The following is a 16,640-nucleotide window of genomic DNA, read 5'->3' as shown; positions in this document are numbered from 1 at the left end:
GATAACTCCAAGGCAGGACGATTCGTCAGTACCACATTAAACCTCTATGGGTAAGTTACCCCTGAGATAAAGACACTCTAACCTGAGACTGGACTGGAACGATAACTCCAAGGCATTACGATACGTCAAAGACCACATTAAACCTCTATGGGTAAGTTACCCCTGAGATAAAGACACTCTAACCTGAGACTGGACTGGAACGATAACTCCAAGGCAGGACGATTCGTCAGTACCACATTAAACCTCTATGGGTAAGTTACCCTGAGATAAAGACACTCTAACCTGAGACTGGACTGGAACGATAACTCCAAGGCAGGACGATTTGTCAGTACCACATTAAACCTCTATGGGTAAGTTACCCCTGAGATAAAGACACTCTAACCTGAGACTGGACTGGAACGATAACTCCAAGACAGGACGATACGTCAAAGACCACATTAAACCTCTATGGGTAAGTTACCCCAGAGATAAAGACACTCTAACCTGAGACTGGACTGGAACGATAACTCCAAGACAGGACAATACGTCAAAGACCACATTAAACCTCTATGGGTAAGTTACCCCTGAGATAAAGACACTAACCTGAGACTGGACTGGAACGATAACTCCAAGGCAGGACGATACGTCAAAGACCACATTAAACCTCTATGGGTAAGTTACCCCTGAGATAAAGACACTCTAACCTGAGACTGGACTGGAACGATAACTCCAAGACAGGACGATACGTCAAAGACCACATTAAACCTCTATGGGTAAGTTACCCCTGAGATAAAGACACTCTAAGCTGAGACTGGACTGGAACGATAACTCCAAGACAGGACGATACGTCAGAGACCACATTAAACCTCTATGGGTAAGTTACCCCTGAGATAAAGTCACTCTAACCTGAGACTGGACTGGAACGATAACTCCAAGACAGGGCGATACGTCAAAGACCACATTAAACCTCTATGGGTAAGTTACCCCAGAGATAAAGACACTCTAACCTGAGACTGGACTGGAACGATAACTCCAAGACAGGACGATACGTCAAAGACCACATTAAACCTCTATGGGTAAGTTACCCCTGAGATAAAGACACTCTAACCTGAGACTGGACTGGAACGACAACTCCAAGGCAGGACGATACGTCAAAGACCACATTAAACCTCTATGGGTAAGATACCCCTGAGATAAAGACACTCTAACCTGAGACTGGACTGGAACGATAACTCCAAGGCAGGACGATTCGTCAGTACCACATTAAACCTCTATGGGTAAGTTACCCCTGAGATAAAGACACTCTAACCTGAGACTGGACTGGAACGATAACTCCAAGGCATTACGATACGTCAAAGACCACATTAAACCTCTATGGGTAAGTTACCCCTGAGATAAAGACACTCTAACCTGAGACTGGACTGGAACGATAACTCCAAGGCAGGACGATTCGTCAGTACCACATTAAACCTCTATGGGTAAGTTACCCCTGAGATAAAGACACTCTAACCTGAGACTGGACTGGAACGATAACTCCAAGGCAGGACGATTTGTCAGTACCACATTAAACCTCTATGGGTAAGTTACCCCTGAGATAAAGACACTCTAACCTGAGACTGGACTGGAACGATAACTCCAAGGCAGGACGATACGTCAAAGACCACATTAAACCTCTATGGGTAAGTTACCCCTGAGATAAAGACACTCTAACCTGAGACTGGACTGGAACGATAACTCCAAGACAGGACGATACGTCAAAGACCACATTAAACCTCTATGGGTAAGTTACCCCAGAGATAAAGACACTCTAACCTGAGACTGGACTGGAACGATAACTCCAAGACAGGACAATACGTCAAAGACCACATTAAACCTCTATGGGTAAGTTACCCCTGAGATAAAGACACTAACCTGAGACTGGACTGGAACGATAACTCCAAGGCAGGACGATACGTCAAAGACCACATTAAACCTCTATGGGTAAGTTACCCCTGAGATAAAGACACTCTAACCTGAGACTGGACTGGAACGATAACTCCAAGACAGGACGATACGTCAAAGACCACATTAAACCTCTATGGGTAAGTTACCCCTGAGATAAAGACACTCTAACCTGAGACTGGACTGGAACGATAACTCCAAGACAGGACGATACGTCAGAGACCACATTAAACCTCTATGGGTAAGTTACCCCTGAGATAAAGTCACTCTAACCTGAGACTGGACTGGAACGATAACTCCAAGACAGGACGATACGTCAAAGACCACATTAAACCTCTATGGGTAAGTTACCCCAGAGATAAAGACACTCTAACCTGAGACTGGACTGGAACGATAACTCCAAGACAGGACGATACGTCAAAGACCACATTAAACCTCTATGGGTAAGTTACCCCTGAGATAAAGACACTCTAACCTGAGACTGGACTGGAACGACAACTCCAAGGCAGGACGATACGTCAAAGACCACATTAAACCTCTATGGGTAAGTTACCCCTGAGATAAAGACACTCTAACCTGAGACTGGACTGGAACGAAAACTCCAAGACAGGACGATACGTCAGAGACCACATTAAACCTCTATGGGTAAGTTACCCCTGAGATAAAGACACTCTAACCTGAGACTGGACTGGAACGATAACTCCAAGACAGGACGATACGTCAAAGACCACATTAAACCTCTATGGGTAAGTTACCCCAGAGATAAAGACACTCTAACCTGAGACTGGACTGGAACGATAACTCCAAGACAGGACGATACGTCAAAGACCACATTAAACCTCTATGGGTAAGTTACCCCTGAGATAAAGACACTCTAACCTGAGACTGGACTGGAACGACAACTCCAAGGCAGGACGATACGTCAAAGACCACATTAAACCTCTATGGGTAAGTTACCCCTGAGATAAAGACACTCTAACCTGAGACTGGACTGGAACGATAACTCCAAGACAGGACGATACGTCAGAGACCACATTAAACCTCTATGGGTAAGTTACCCCTGAGATAAAGACACTCTAACCTGAGACTGGACTGGAACGATAACTCCAAGGCAGGACGATACGTCAAAGACCACATTAAACCTCTATGGGTAAGTTACCCCTGAGATAAAGACACTCTAACCTGAGACTGGACTGGAACGATAACTCCAAGACAGGACGATTCGTCAAAGACCACATTAAACCTCTATGGGTAAGTTACCCCTGAGATAAAGACACTCTAACCTGAGACTGGACTGGAACGATAACTCCAAGGCAGGACGATACGTCAAAGACCACATTAAACCTCTATGGGTAAGTTACCCCTGAGATAAAGACACTCTAACCTGAGACTGGACTGGAACGATAACTCCAAGGCAGGACGATACGTCAAAGACCACATTAAACCTCTATGGGTAAGTTACCCCTGAGATAAAGACACTCTAACCTGAGACTGGACTGGAACGATAACTCCAAGGCAGGACGATACGTCAAAGACCACATTAAACCTCTATGGGTAAGTTACCCCTGAGATAAAGACACTCTAACCTGAGACTGTACTGGAACGATAATTCCAAGGCAGGACGATACGTCAAAGACCACATTAAACCTCTATGGGTAAGTTACCCCTGAGATAAAGACACTCTAACCTGAGACTAGACTGGAACGATAACTCCAAGGCAGGACGATACGTCAAAGACCACAATTAACCTCTATGGGTAAGTTACCCCTGAGATAAAGACACTCTAACCTGAGACTGGACTGGAACGATAACTCCAAGGCAGGACGATACGTCAAAGACCACATTAAACCTCTATGGGTAAGTTACCCCTGAGAAAAAGACACTCTAACCTGAGACTGGACTGGAACGATAACTCCAAGGCAGGACGATACGTCAAAGACCACATTAAACCTCTATGGGTAAGTTACCCCTGAGATAAAGACACTCTAACCTGAGACTGGACTGGAACGATAACTCCAAGGCAGGACGATTCGTCAGTACCACATTAAACCTCTATGGGTAAGTTACCCTGAGATAAAGACACTCTAACCTGAGACTGGACTGGAACGATAACTCCAAGGCAGGACGATACGTCAAAGACCACATTAAACCTCTATGGGTAAGTTACCCCTGAGATAAAGACACTCTAACCTGAGACTGGACTGGAACGATAACTCCAAGGCAGGACGATTCGTCAGTACCACATTAAACCTCTATGGGTAAGTTACCCCTGAGATAAAGACACTCTAACCTGAGACTGGACTGGAACGATAACTCCAAGGCAGGACGATTCGTCAGTACCACATTAAACCTCTATGGGTAAGTTACCCCTGAGATAAAGACACTCTAACCTGAGACTGGACTGGAACGATAACTCCAAGACAGGACGATACGTCAAAGACCACATTAAACCTCTATGGGTAAGTTACCCCAGAGATAAAGACACTCTAACCTGAGACTGGACTGGAACGATAACTCCAAGACAGGACAATACGTCAAAGACCACATTAAACCTCTATGGGTAAGTTACCCCTGAGATAAAGACACTAACCTGAGACTGGACTGGAACGATAACTCCAAGGCAGGACGATACGTCAAAGACCACATTAAACCTCTATGGGTAAGTTACCCCTGAGATAAAGACACTCTAACCTGAGACTGGACTGGAACGATAACTCCAAGACAGGACGATACGTCAAAGACCACATTAAACCTCTATGGGTAAGTTACCCCAGCGATAAAGACACTCTAACCTGAGACTGGACTGGAACGATAACTCCAAGACAGGACGATACGTCAAAGACCACATTAAACCTCTATGGGTAAGTTACCCCTGAGATAAAGACACTCTAACCTGAGACTGTACTGGAATGATAACTCCAAGGCAGGACGATACGTCAAAGACCACATTAAACCTCTATGGGTAAGTTACCCCTGAGATAAAGACACTCTAACCTGAGACTGGACTGGAACGATAACTCCAAGACAGGACGATACGTCAGAGACCACATTAAACCTCTATGGGTAAGTTACCCCTGAGATAAAGACACTCTAACCTGAGACTGGACTGGAACGACAACTCCAAGGCAGGACGATACGTCAAAGACCACATTAAACCTCTATGGGTAAGTTACCCCTGAGATAAAGACACTCTAACCTGAGACTGGACTGGAACGATAACTCCAAGGCAGGACGATACGTCAAAGACCACATTAAACCTCTATGGGTAAGTTACCCCTGAGATAAAGACACTCTAACCTGAGACTGTACTGGAATGATAACTCCAAGGCAGGACGATACGTCAAAGACCACATTAAACCTCTATGGGTAAGTTACCCTGAGATAAAGACACTCTAACCTGAGACTGGACTGGAACGATAACTCCAAGACAGGACGATACGTCAGAGACCACATTAAACCTCTATGGGTAAGTTACCCCTGAGATAAAGACACTCTAACCTGAGACTGGACTGGAACGATAACTCCAAGGCAGGACGATACGTCAAAGACCACATTAAACCTCTATGGGTAAGAAACCCCTGAGATAAAGACACTCTAACCTGAGACTGGACTGGAACGACAACTCCAAGGCAGGACGATACGTCAAAGACCACATTAAACCTCTATGGGTAAGTTACCCCTGAGATAAAGACACTCTAACCTGAGACTGGACTGGAACGATAACTCCAAGACAGGACGATACGTCAGAGACCACATTAAACCTCTATGGGTAAGTTACCCCTGAGATAAAGACACTCTAACCTGAGACTGGACTGGAACGATAACTCCAAGGCAGGACGATACGTCAAAGACCACATTAAACCTCTATGGGTAAGTTACCCCTGAGATAAAGACACTCTAACCTGAGACTGGACTGGAACGATAACTCCAAGGCAGGACGATACGTCAAAGACCACATTAAACCTCTATGGGTAAGTTACCCCTGAGATAAAGACACTCTAACCTGAGACTGGACTGGAACGATAACTCCAAGACAGGACGATTCGTCAAAGACCACATTAAACCTCTATGGGTAAGTTACCCTGAGATAAAGACACTCTAACCTGAGACTGGACTGGAACGATAACTCCAAGGCAGGACGATAAGTCAAAGACCACATTAAACCTCTATGGGTAAGTTACCCCTGAGATAAAGACACTCTAACCTGAGACTGGACTGGAACGATAACTCCAAGGCAGGACGATACGTCAAAGACCACATTAAACCTCTATGGGTAAGTTACCCCTGAGATAAAGACACTCTAACCTGAGACTGGACTGGAACGATAACTCCAAGACAGGACGATACGTCAGAGACCACATTAAACCTCTATGGGTAAGTTACCCTGAGATAAAGACACTCTAACCTGAGACTGGACTGGAACGATAACTCCAAGGCAGGACGATACGTCAAAGACCACATTAAACCTCTATGGGTAAGTTACCCCTGAGATAAAGACACTCTAACCTGAGACTGGACTGGAACGATAACTCCAAGGCAGGACGATACGTCAAAGACCACATTAAACCTCTATGGGTAAGTTACCCCTGATATAAAGACACTCTAACCTGAGACTGGACTGGAACGATAACTCCAAGGCAGGACGATACGTCAAAGACCACATTAAACCTCTATGGGTAAGTTACCCCTGAGATAAAGACACTCTAACCTGAGACTGGACTGGAACGATAACTCCAAGGCAGGACGATACGTCAAAGACCACATTAAACCTCTATGGGTAAGTTACCCCTGAGATAAAGACACTCTAACCTGAGACTGTACTGGAACGATAACTCCAAGGCAGGACGATACGTCAAAGACCACATTAAACCTCTATGGGTAAGTTACCCCTGAGATAAAGACACTCTAGCCTGAGACTAGACTGGAACGATAACTCCAAGGCAGGACGATACGTCAAAGACCACATTAAACCTCTATGGGTAAGTTACCCCTGAGATAAAGACACTCTAACCTGAGACTGGACTGGAACGATAACTCCAAGGCAGGACGATACGTCAAAGACCACATTAAACCTCTATGGGTAAGTTACCCCTGAGATAAAGACACTCTAACCTGAGACTGGACTGGAACGATAACTCCAAGGCAGGACGATACGTCAAAGACCACATTAAACCTCTATGGGTAAGTTACCCCTGAGATAAAGACACTCTAACCTGAGACTGGACTGGAACGATAACTCCAAGGCAGGACGATACGTCAGTACCACATTAAACCTCTATGGGTAAGTTACCCCTGAGATAAAGACACTCTAACCTGAGACTGGACTGGAACGATAACTCCAAGGCAGGACGATACGTCAAAGACCATATTAAACCTCTATGGGTAAGTTACCCCTGAGATAAAGACACTCTAACCTGAGACTGGACTGGAACGATAACTCCAAGGCAGGACGATTCGTCAGTACCACATTAAACCTCTATGGGTAAGTTACCCCTGAGATAAAGACACTCTAACCTGAGACTGGACTGGAACGATAACTCCAAGACAGGACGATACGTCAGAGACCACATTAAACCTCTATGGGTAAGTTACCCCTGAGATAAAGACACTCTAACCTGAGACTGGACTGGAACGATAACTCCAAGGCAGGACGATACGTCAAAGACCACATTAAACCTCTATGGGTAAGAAACCCCTGAGATAAAGACACTCTAACCTGAGACTGGACTGGAACGACAACTCCAAGGCAGGACGATACGTCAAAGACCACATTAAACCTCTATGGGTAAGTTACCCCTGAGATAAAGACACTCTAACCTGAGACTGGACTGGAACGATAACTCCAAGACAGGACGATACGTCAGAGACCACATTAAACCTCTATGGGTAAGTTACCCCTGAGATAAAGACACTCTAACCTGAGACTGGACTGGAACGATAACTCCAAGGCAGGACGATACGTCAAAGACCACATTAAACCTCTATGGGTAAGTTACCCCTGAGATAAAGACACTCTAACCTGAGACTGGACTGGAACGATAACTCCAAGGCAGGACGATACGTCAAAGACCACATTAAACCTCTATGGGTAAGTTACCCCTGAGATAAAGACACTCTAACCTGAGACTGGACTGGAACGATAACTCCAAGACAGGACGATTCGTCAAAGACCACATTAAACCTCTATGGGTAAGTTACCCCTGAGATAAAGACACTCTAACCTGAGACTGGACTGGAACGATAACTCCAAGGCAGGACGATAAGTCAAAGACCACATTAAACCTCTATGGGTAAGTTACCCCTGAGATAAAGACACTCTAACCTGAGACTGGACTGGAACGATAACTCCAAGGCAGGACGATACGTCAAAGACCACATTAAACCTCTATGGGTAAGTTACCCCTGAGATAAAGACACTCTAACCTGAGACTGGACTGGAACGATAACTCCAAGACAGGACGATACGTCAGAGACCACATTAAACCTCTATGGGTAAGTTACCCCTGAGATAAAGACACTCTAACCTGAGACTGGACTGGAACGATAACTCCAAGGCAGGACGATACGTCAAAGACCACATTAAACCTCTATGGGTAAGTTACCCCTGAGATAAAGACACTCTAACCTGAGACTGGACTGGAACGATAACTCCAAGGCAGGACGATACGTCAAAGACCACATTAAACCTCTATGGGTAAGTTACCCCTGATATAAAGACACTCTAACCTGAGACTGGACTGGAACGATAACTCCAAGGCAGGACGATACGTCAAAGACCACATTAAACCTCTATGGGTAAGTTACCCCTGAGATAAAGACACTCTAACCTGAGACTGGACTGGAACGATAACTCCAAGGCAGGACGATACGTCAAAGACCACATTAAACCTCTATGGGTAAGTTACCCCTGAGATAAAGACACTCTAACCTGAGACTGTACTGGAACGATAACTCCAAGGCAGGACGATACGTCAAAGACCACATTAAACCTCTATGGGTAAGTTACCCCTGAGATAAAGACACTCTAACCTGAGACTAGACTGGAACGATAACTCCAAGGCAGGACGATACGTCAAAGACCACATTAAACCTCTATGGGTAAGTTACCCCTGAGATAAAGACACTCTAACCTGAGACTGGACTGGAACGATAACTCCAAGGCAGGACGATACGTCAAAGACCACATTAAACCTCTATGGGTAAGTTACCCCTGAGATAAAGACACTCTAACCTGAGACTGGACTGGAACGATAACTCCAAGGCAGGACGATACGTCAAAGACCACATTAAACCTCTATGGGTAAGTTACCCCTGAGATAAAGACACTCTAACCTGAGACTGGACTGGAACGATAACTCCAAGGCAGGACGATACGTCAGTACCACATTAAACCTCTATGGGTAAGTTACCCCTGAGATAAAGACACTCTAACCTGAGACTGGACTGGAACGATAACTCCAAGGCAGGACGATACGTCAAAGACCATATTAAACCTCTATGGGTAAGTTACCCCTGAGATAAAGACACTCTAACCTGAGACTGGACTGGAACGATAACTCCAAGGCAGGACGATTCGTCAGTACCACATTAAACCTCTATGGGTAAGTTACCCCTGAGATAAAGACACTCTAACCTGAGACTGGACTGGAACGATAACTCCAAGGCAGGACGATTCGTCAGTACCACATTAAACCTCTATGGGTAAGTTACCCCTGAGATAAAGACACTCTAACCTGAGACTGGACTGGAACGATAACTCCAAGACAGGACGATACGTCAAAGACCACATTAAACCTCTATGGGTAAGTTACCCCAGAGATAAAGACACTCTAACCTGAGACTGGACTGGAACGATAACTCCAAGACAGGACAATACGTCAAAGACCACATTAAACCTCTATGGGTAAGTTACCCCTGAGATAAAGACACTAACCTGAGACTGGACTGGAACGATAACTCCAAGGCAGGACGATACGTCAAAGACCACATTAAACCTCTATGGGTAAGTTACCCCTGAGATAAAGACACTCTAACCTGAGACTGGACTGGAACGATAACTCCAAGACAGGACGATATGTCAGAGACCACATTAAACCTCTATGGGTAAGTTACCCCTGAGATAAAGACACTCTAACCTGAGACTGGACTGGAACGATAACTCCAAGGCAGGACGATACGTCAAAGACCACATTAAACCTCTATGGGTAAGTTACCCCTGATATAAAGACACTCTAACCTGAGACTGGACTGGAACGATAACTCCAAGGCAGGACGATACGTCAAAGACCACATTAAACCTCTATGGGTAAGTTACCCCTGAGATAAAGACACTCTAACCTGAGACTGGACTGGAACGATAACTCCAAGGCAGGACGATACGTCAAAGACCACATTAAACCTCTATGGGTAAGTTACCCCTGAGATAAAGACACTCTAACCTGAGACTGTACTGGAACGATAACTCCAAGGCAGGACGATACGTCAAAGACCACATTAAACCTCTATGGGTAAGTTACCCCTGAGATAAAGACACTCTAACCTGAGACTAGACTGGAACGATAACTCCAAGGCAGGACGATACGTCAAAGACCACATTAAACCTCTATGGGTAAGTTACCCCTGAGATAAAGACACTCTAACCTGAGACTGGACTGGAACGATAACTCCAAGGCAGGACGATACGTCAAAGACCACATTAAACCTCTATGGGTAAGTTACCCCTGAGATAAAGACACTCTAACCTGAGACTGGACTGGAACGATAACTCCAAGGCAGGACGATACGTCAAAGACCACATTAAACCTCTATGGGTAAGTTACCCCTGAGATAAAGACACTCTAACCTGAGACTGGACTGGAACGATAACTCCAAGGCAGGACGATACGTCAGTACCACATTAAACCTCTATGGGTAAGTTACCCCTGAGATAAAGACACTCTAACCTGAGACTGGACTGGAACGATAACTCCAAGGCAGGACGATACGTCAAAGACCATATTAAACCTCTATGGGTAAGTTACCCTGAGATAAAGACACTCTAACCTGAGACTGGACTGGAACGATAACTCCAAGGCAGGACGATTCGTCAGTACCACATTAAACCTCTATGGGTAAGTTACCCCTGAGATAAAGACACTCTAACCTGAGACTGGACTGGAACGATAACTCCAAGGCAGGACGATTCGTCAGTACCACATTAAACCTCTATGGGTAAGTTACCCCTGAGATAAAGACACTCTAACCTGAGACTGGACTGGAACGATAACTCCAAGACAGGACGATACGTCAAAGACCACATTAAACCTCTATGGGTAAGTTACCCCAGAGATAAAGACACTCTAACCTGAGACTGGACTGGAACGATAACTCCAAGACAGGACAATACGTCAAAGACCACATTAAACCTCTATGGGTAAGTTACCCCTGAGATAAAGACACTAACCTGAGACTGGACTGGAACGATAACTCCAAGGCAGGACGATACGTCAAAGACCACATTAAACCTCTATGGGTAAGTTACCCCTGAGATAAAGACACTCTAACCTGAGACTGGACTGGAACGATAACTCCAAGGCAGGACGATACGTCAAAGACCACATTAAACCTCTATGGGTAAGTTACCCCTGAGATAAAGACACTCTAACCTGAGACTGGACTGGAACGATAACTCCAAGACAGGACGATACGTCAAAGACCACATTAAACCTCTATGGGTAAGTTACCCCTGAGATAAAGACACTCTAACCTGAGACTGGACTGGAACGACAACTCCAAGGCAGGACGATACGTCAAAGACCACATTAAACCTCTATGGGTAAGAAACCCCTGAGATAAAGACACTCTAACCTGAGACTGGACTGGAACGATAACTCCAAGGCAGGACGATACGTCAAAGACCACATTAAACCTCTATGGGTAAGTTACCCCTGAGATAAAGACACTCTAACCTGAGACTGGACTGGAACGATAACTCCAAGACAGGACGATACGTCAGAGACCACATTAAACCTCTATGGGTAAGTTACCCCTGAGATAAAGACACTCTAACCTGAGACTGGACTGGAACGATAACTCCAAGGCAGGACGATACGTCAAAGACCACATTAAACCTCTATGGGTAAGTTACCCCTGAGATAAAGACACTCTAACCTGAGACTGGACTGGAACGATAACTCCAAGACAGGACGATTCGTCAAAGACCACATTAAACCTCTATGGGTAAGTTACCCCTGAGATAAAGACACTCTAACCTGAGACTGGACTGGAACGATAACTCCAAGGCAGGACGATACGTCAAAGACCACATTAAACCTCTATGGGTAAGTTACCCTGAGATAAAGACACTCTAACCTGAGACTAGACTGGAACGATAACTCCAAGGCAGGACGATACGTCAAAGACCACATTAAACCTCTATGGGTAAGTTACCCCTGAGATAAAGACACTCTAACCTGAGACTGGACTGGAACGATAACTCCAAGGCAGGACGATACGTCAAAGACCACATTAAACCTCTATGGGTAAGTTACCCCTGAGATAAAGACACTCTAACCTGAGACTGGACTGGAACGATAACTCCAAGGCAGGACGATACGTCAAAGACCACATTAAACCTCTATGGGTAAGTTACCCCTGAGATAAAGACACTCTAACCTGAGACTGGACTGGAACGATAACTCCAAGGCAGGACGATACGTCAGTACCACATTAAACCTCTATGGGTAAGTTACCCCTGAGATAAAGACACTCTAACCTGAGACTGGACTGGAACGATAACTCCAAGGCAGGACGATACGTCAAAGACCATATTAAACCTCTATGGGTAAGTTACCCCTGAGATAAAGACACTCTAACCTGAGACTGGACTGGAACGATAACTCCAAGGCAGGACGATTCGTCAGTACCACATTAAACCTCTATGGGTAAGTTACCCCTGAGATAAAGACACTCTAACCTGAGACTGGACTGGAACGATAACTCCAAGGCAGGACGATTCGTCAGTACCACATTAAACCTCTATGGGTAAGTTACCCCTGAGATAAAGACACTCTAACCTGAGACTGGACTGGAACGATAACTCCAAGACAGGACGATACGTCAAAGACCACATTAAACCTCTATGGGTAAGTTACCCCAGAGATAAAGACACTCTAACCTGAGACTGGACTGGAACGATAACTCCAAGACAGGACAATACGTCAAAGACCACATTAAACCTCTATGGGTAAGTTACCCTGAGATAAAGACACTAACCTGAGACTGGACTGGAACGATAACTCCAAGGCAGGACGATACGTCAAAGACCACATTAAACCTCTATGGGTAAGTTACCCCTGAGATAAAGACACTCTAACCTGAGACTGGACTGGAACGATAACTCCAAGGCAGGACGATACGTCAAAGACCACATTAAACCTCTATGGGTAAGTTACCCCTGAGATAAAGACACTCTAACCTGAGACTGGACTGGAACGATAACTCCAAGACAGGACGATACGTCAAAGACCACATTAAACCTCTATGGGTAAGTTACCCCTGAGATAAAGACACTCTAACCTGAGACTGGACTGGAACGATAACTCCAAGACAGGACGATACGTCAGAGACCACATTAAACCTCTATGGGTAAGTTACCCCTGAGATAAAGACACTCTAACCTGAGACTGGACTGGAACGATAACTCCAAGACAGGACGATACGTCAAAGACCACATTAAACCTCTATGGGTAAGTTACCCCAGAGATAAAGACACTCTAACCTGAGACTGGACTGGAACGATAACTCCAAGACAGGACGATACGTCAAAGACCACATTAAACCTCTATGGGTAAGTTACCCCTGAGATAAAGACACTCTAACCTGAGACTGGACTGGAACGACAACTCCAAGGCAGGACGATACGTCAAAGACCACATTAAACCTCTATGGGTAAGAAACCCCTGAGATAAAGACACTCTAACCTGAGACTGGACTGGAACGATAACTCCAAGGCAGGACGATACGTCAAAGACCACATTAAACCTCTATGGGTAAGTTACCCCTGAGATAAAGACACTCTAACCTGAGACTGGACTGGAACGATAACTCCAAGGCAGGACGATTCGTCAAAGACCACATTAAACCTCTATGGGTAAGTTACCCCTGAGATAAAGACACTCTAACCTGAGACTGGACTGGAACGATAACTCCAAGGCAGGACGATACGTCAAAGACCACATTAAACCTCTATGGGTAAGTTACCCCTGAGATAAAGACACTCTAACCTGAGACTGGACTGGAACGATAACTCCAAGGCAGGACGATACGTCAAAGACCACATTAAACCTCTATGGGTAAGTTACCCCTGAGATAAAGACACTCTAACCTGAGACTGGACTGGAACGATAACTCCAAGGCAGGACGATACGTCAAAGACCACATTAAACCTCTATGGGTAAGTTACCCCTGAGATAAAGACACTCTAACCTGAGACTGGACTGGAACGATAACTCCAAGACAGGACGATTCGTCAAAGACCACATTAAACCTCTATGGGTAAGTTACCCCTGAGATAAAGACACTCTAACCTGAGACTGGACTGGAACGATAACTCCAAGGCAGGACGATACGTCAAAGACCACATTAAACCTCTATGGGTAAGTTACCCCTGAGATAAAGACACTCTAACCTGAGACTGGACTGGAACGATAACTCCAAGGCAGGACGATACGTCAAAGACCACATTAAACCTCTATGGGTAAGTTACCCCTGAGATAAAGACACTCTAACCTGAGACTGGACTGGAACGATAACTCCAAGGCAGGACGATACGTCAAAGACCACATTAAACCTCTATGGGTAAGTTACCCCTGAGATAAAGACACTCTAACCTGAGACTGGACTGGAACGATAACTCCAAGGCAGGACGATTCGTCAGTACCACATTAAACCTCTATGGGTAAGTTACCCCTGAGATAAAGACACTCTAACCTGAGACTGGACTGGAACGATAACTCCAAGGCAGGACGATACGTCAAAGACCACATTAAACCTCTATGGGTAAGTTACCCCAGAGATAAAGACACTCTAACCTGAGACTGGACTGGAACGATAACTCCAAGGCAGGACGATACGTCAAAGACCACATTAAACCTCTATGGGTAAGTTACCCCTGAGATAAAGACACTCTAACCTGAGACTGGACTGGAACGATAACTCCAAGGCAGGACGATACGTCAAAGACCACATTAAACCTCTATGGGTAAGTTACCCCTGAGATAAAGACACTCTAACCTGAGACTGGACTGGAACGATAACTCCAAGGCAGGACGATTCGTCAGTACCACATTAAACGTCTATGGGTAAGTTACCCCTGAGATAAAGACACTCTAACCTGAGACTGGACTGGAACGATAACTCCAAGGCAGGACGATACGTCAAAGACCACATTAAACCTCTATGGGTAAGTTACCCCAGAGATAAAGACACTCTAACCTGAGACTGGACTGGAACGATAACTCCAAGGCAGGACGATACGTCAAAGACCACATTAAACCTCTATGGGTAAGTTACCCCTGAGATAAAGACACTCTAACCTGAGACTGGACTGGAACGATTACTCCAAGGCAGGACGATACGTCAAAGACCACATTAAACCTCTATGGGTAAGTTACCCCTGAGATAATGACACTCAACCTGAGACTGGACTGGAACGATAACTCCAAGGCAGGACGATACGTCAAAGACCACATTAAACCTCTATGGGTAAGTTACCCCTGAGATAAAGACAGTCTAACCTGAGACTGGTCTGGTGAAGCCTTAGATACTTGGCACCTCAAGACACCCGTCTCAACGTCAACAATGAGGAGGCGACTCCGGGATGCTGGCCATCTAGGCAGAGTTCCTCTGTCCAGTGTCTGTGTTCTTTTGCCCATCTTAATCTTTTATTTTTATTGGCCAGTCTGAGATATTGCTTTTTCTTTGCAACTCTGCCTAGAAGGCCAGCATTCTAGAGTCGCCTCTTCACTGTTGATGTTGAGACTGGTGTTTTGCAGTTTCTATTTAATGAAGCTGCCAGTTGAGGACTTGTGAGGCGTTTGTTTCTCAAATTAGACATGTGTACTAGACATGTGTACTAATGTACTTGTCCTCTTGCTCAGTTGTGCACCGGGGCCTCCCACTCCTCTTTCTATTCTGGTTAGAGCCATTTTGTGCTGTTCTGTGAAGGGAGTAGTACACAGCATTGTACAAGATCTTCAGTTTCTTGTCAATTTCTTGCATGGAATAGCCTTGATTTCTCAGAACAAAAATAGACTGACGTGTTTCAGAAGAAAAGTCTTTATTTCTGGCCCTTTTGAGCCTGTAATTGAGAACCCACAAATGCTGATGCTCCAGATACTCAACTAGTCTAAAGAAGGCCAGTCTTATTGCTTCTTTAATCAGAACTACCGTTTTCAGCTGTGTTAACATAATTGCAAAAGGGTTTTCTAATGATCAAGTAGCCTTTTAAAATGATCAACTTGGATTAGCTAACACAACGTGCCATTGGAACACAGGAGTGATGGTGCTGATAATGGGCCTCTGTACTCCTATGTAGATATTCAAAAATCAGCCGTTTCCAGCTACAATAATCATTTACAACTTAAATAATGTCAACACTGTATTTCTGATCAATTTGATGTTATTTTAATGGACAAAAAAATGTGCTTTTCTTTCAAGAACAAGGACATTTCTAAGTGACC

The 16,640-nt window shown here is 45.0% G+C and overlaps 1 protein-coding gene across 1 annotated transcript in view; it reads left to right on the top strand.

Annotated features, from left to right (window-relative positions):
- Positions 1-16,640, top strand: part of LOC135523050 (dual specificity protein kinase CLK2-like) — a 36,621-nt gene that overhangs the window by 17,780 nt on the left and 2,201 nt on the right. The window lies entirely within an intron of this gene.

The sequence above is a fragment of the Oncorhynchus masou genome, chromosome 30 (genome assembly GCF_036934945.1).
Source record: "Oncorhynchus masou masou isolate Uvic2021 chromosome 30, UVic_Omas_1.1, whole genome shotgun sequence".
NCBI classification, from domain to species: domain Eukaryota; kingdom Metazoa; phylum Chordata; class Actinopteri; order Salmoniformes; family Salmonidae; genus Oncorhynchus; species Oncorhynchus masou.
Note: the sequence above shows the minus strand (reverse complement) of the source record. Positions and strands in the feature narration are given on the sequence as shown.